This window comes from Toxotes jaculatrix, chromosome 5, assembly GCF_017976425.1.
Source record: "Toxotes jaculatrix isolate fToxJac2 chromosome 5, fToxJac2.pri, whole genome shotgun sequence".
Taxonomy (NCBI): Eukaryota; Metazoa; Chordata; class Actinopteri; family Toxotidae; genus Toxotes; species Toxotes jaculatrix.
In genome coordinates this window covers 29,980,376-29,984,447 of record NC_054398.1, presented here as the reverse complement: position 1 = coordinate 29,984,447, position 4,072 = coordinate 29,980,376, and the positions used below count along the sequence as shown (strand labels likewise).

Here is a 4,072-nt window from a genome sequence, read left to right as displayed (position 1 = left end):
AGCTTTGTGTTATCTAAAGACTCTCCAGCTGATTCTAAACGTTGCAGCATGAGTACTGAAAAGAGTGTCAGTGTGGTGTGTTCAGAGTTGTAGTTACTGACAGTGACCACTGGAGGGCAGTGATCATGGTAGTTTCTCTGTGAACAGTCCAGTTCCATCCACATTAATGTGAAGCCTGAATGTTTGTGTTGAAGACATCACTGTTGAAATGGAGCATTTAGTTCCATTGGAGCTCAGCTGATTCAACTGATCAATAATCAATAATAATGAAAACATCAAACAGCAGCAGAGTGGGTGTGTGTTCACACTGGGAGTCATGAGGAGGTTTCATGTCTTAGCATGTGAACTTCAGTCTGACTGAGACCCAGTCCAACCAGTCACACTGCATATTTGGATAAGGAAGAGACCACACACACACACACACACCTTGCAGTTTACTTTCACTTTGACCAAACTTTGTGGCGCAGATGATTTTCTCCATCTGAAGGTAAATGTCATGTCAATGTTTTAATGTTTTATTCGTCAACACTCACCTTGGATTTCTGACCTTTGACTTATTGTGGGGGTTTTTTCTTTTTTTTTGTGTGTGTGTGTCAGTAAAAGTGCACCAAGAACTTAGAGTCTTTCCTACACTGACAGGAGAGAGCTGCAGATGGATGAAGTTCATGGAAAAACTGAGTAAGTGGAGCTCTTGATTGGTTTGATTTGTCTTCATTAAAGGGACATGGTTTTCTCTAGTTCGTGGAAAATGTTGACAGTGACGACGAGTTTGTTTAAATCAGGAGGAGGTTTGAAACAGTTGTCGTCTCAAACTGAAATATCAGCTTGAAAACTTTAGACGTGTAAAGATGGCCGTTTGTTCATGATACTCGTGTGTGTGTGTGTGTGTGTGTGTGTGTGTGTGTGTGTGTGTGTGTGTTTCAACACACGAGAAACTGTGAAAAGTCCTGATGAACTTTACAGACGATATTGAACCATGGTGAAATTACAGGATATGGTCTGTAACAGACATGGACTCATGGGCCTCCTTCTCAGAGCAGGAGGAGCAGATGATACTTCTACAGAAGAAATGATGGAGATGATGATTCATGTAAAATATTTGAAGTTAAGGTTTTAGTCTCTTGGAGATACAGAATGTTCACTGAATAAAAGCTTTGTTACACTTTTGGATCCAAGCAGATAAAAACATTTTTCAAGTTGACCAACTAAATCACCACAGTAACTGCAACTGTAACTACATTTTCTCTGTCTGAAGGTAAATGTCAGCAGTTTTAATGTTTTATACGTCAGCACTACCTGTCGTTACCTGTTGTTACCTGAGTTTTCTGATGTTTGTGTTTTTGTGAGGTTGTCGTGGAATCGTTGTTAAACCCGAAGTTACCGTGCCAAACCCAAATCCTGCTTCATAGTACAGGCCTCAGGCCTCTGGTCCTCCTCCAACAGGAACCAGGTTCTTTATGTAAAATTGTATTTAAACGTGATCAATAATTAAATGAAAGAGATTTCATTAAAAAAAAAAAAAAGCTTTAATATTATTGTAAAAGCTTTATAGAAATTGTCAGTCTTTTATTTTGAAAAGCACGTACAAGTTGTTTGGAATCTAATACTTTTGTAGTAAAAGTAACCCAGTGTTTCCATTTTCTGCTTCTTTATACATTTACTTCACAACTTTTCAGAGGGAAATATTTCACTGTTTTACTGCATTTATTTCACAGCTACAGTTACTTTTCAGATTAAGATTTGAAATAAAAACCAAATGAGTCATTTCTGCATGATCAGCACTTTTACTTTTGACAGTTGAAGTATATTTTACTGATTACACTCGTGGACTTTTACTCAAGTGAAATTAGAAAGCAGGATTTTTAGATTGTGTCAGATAAAACCAGTGGATCTCAGTCTGTCTGTGTGTCAGTGAATGGAAATGCTCGTCCCTGGATCCTGAGTGCTGCTCTGCACTTCACTGCAGCTTCATGACCCCATCTAGTGGACTGACAGTGGAAGTACAGCAGCTGATGGCAGCTTCCTCTGCCTCACACTGCTGTCTGACTGCATTCAACTGACACTGATATGAAAGAGGAAAGAAGAGCCAACCAGTGGAGGAGCAGCTGATATTTCTACAGGTCAAATGATGGAGAGGATGATTTCAGTTGATGTGCAGATGAATGATTTGTGTTTTCTCTGCAGATGTAGGTAGAAAGTGTGTGTGAGCTGATGTGGATGTGAGTTCAGCATCATGAATCAGTGTGAGGACAGAGAGGAGGGAGCCCCTCCCCCTAAAAGCAGTCTGTGTGGGGACCATGAGATCCAGACCAAAGCTCAGAGGTGAGATGAGGATCTCTAACTGTCCATGACTCTTCTCCATGTCAGAGCTCAGCACTCACATCACTGCACCATCATTATTCACACTCAAACCTCTGTGTGTTTTGTGTTGAAGGCCAGAGCAGCAGCACACACCAGACTCTGCTGGACCTGGACCTGAACATGGACCTGAGCCCAGCTGTGTGTCCATGAAGAGTGATATGTCAACGCATCGCCTCATTGATTTCAAAGGACAGCCTCCCTCTGCTGCAAAGAAGTGAGCTGCAGCTGAGTTTAAAATGTATCAGACAGCTGTCCTGTATAACTGGTCTTCTATGAAAGATGAAGTGATTATGTTTTGTCTCCAGGCTTCATGAATGACACAGTATATGAACATGATCAGGCTGAAACACAGGCTTTAGTGGCAAAGTTGATGTTTCTCTTTTCAAGAAAAGCACTTCTTATGTTCTTATATGTGTCATTCAGATCAGAACTAAAACTCCCTGTAACTCAGCACCTATCCAGTTCCAGTGTTTGTGTTAATGTCCTGTAGCAGAGGTGAGACTTCTGTCAAACCCAGTGTGAGTCCTTAAAACTCATCATTTAAAAGGTGGACTTGTTGTGATGACTCTAGGTCATGAGGTACAGAACTGATTGCTTGTTTCCTCTCATTGAGAATGTCACAGCACAGTAGTATTTGCTTTAATCAGGACAGTCACCACAGAACATAAAAGCAGCTGTTGTTTGTGTACAAAGCATAAAACGCTCACAGATGCTGCAAACATAATGTGAGCTAATTCTTCATGATTCCTCCACAGAGTGGACCAGGAGAGCTCAGAGGTTCCCAGTGCTCAGTCTGCCCAGCAGCATCAAACACACCTGGACATATTTATGGTCTGTACATGGACAGCAACTACTTTGACATCTGTTGTGTTGACAATAATCTCCATGCTGCACTTTTTAGAGCAGTGGATTGTCAGTGTGTCCAACATGGATCTGATGTTTGGCTCATTGGTTTTACTTTGATTGTGTCATTCATATAGTTTTCTGTTCCAGCTGCTGGAGGAGAACATTGTCACTTTTGTGAAGAAGGAACTGAAGAAGATCCAGAAGGCTGTGAGTCCAGATTACCCAGAATGCTCAGAGAGTCAGAGGGAGGATGAGGAGGTGTTGGATGGTGAGGATGAAGAGCAGAGGAGGAGCAGCAGAGAGGCTTTTGTGAAGATCACAGTGAACTTCCTGAGGAGAATGAAGCAGGAGGAGCTGGCTGACTGTCTGCACAGCAGTAATAGGATTTCTCTTAAGATTCAACATGATGGACAAATGGGACATTTACTAATGTCTCAAGACATGGAGGGAAATATGTTCATGTTTGTTCTTTAGGGGGATGAACATGTCATGTTTTCTTCATGAATCAGTCATTGATGTTGTTTCTTGTTTGTTCATTCAGGACATGATGCTCCAGTTTGTCAACGTAAACTTAAATCTACTCTGAAGAAGAAGTTCCAGTGTGTGTTTGAGGGGATCTCTAAAGCAGGAAACCCAACCCTTCTGAATCAGATCTACACAGAGCTCTACATCACAGAGGGAGGGACTGGAGAGGTCAATGATGAACATGAGGTCAGACAGATTGAAACAGCATCTAGGAAACCAGCCAGACCAGAAACAAGCATCAGACAAGAAGACATCTTTAAAGCCTCACCTGGAAGAGATGGACCAATCAGAACAGTGATGACAAAGGGAGTGGCTGGCATTGGGAAAACAGTCTTAACAC

General features: G+C 41.5%; 1 long non-coding RNA gene across 2 annotated transcripts; it reads left to right on the top strand.

Annotated features, from left to right (window-relative positions):
• Positions 1–439: 439 nt before the first annotated feature.
• LOC121181530 lies at positions 440–1,710 on the top strand. Of its 2 annotated transcripts, none has more exons than XR_005894047.1 (3): positions 440–487; positions 598–678; positions 946–1,710. It is a non-coding gene; the product is annotated as an uncharacterized LOC121181530 (long non-coding RNA). The 2 variants fall into 2 exon arrangements; XR_005894046.1 differs by having other exon boundaries at positions 451–487; positions 933–1,710.
• The last annotated feature ends 2,362 nt before the right edge of the window (positions 1,711–4,072 follow it).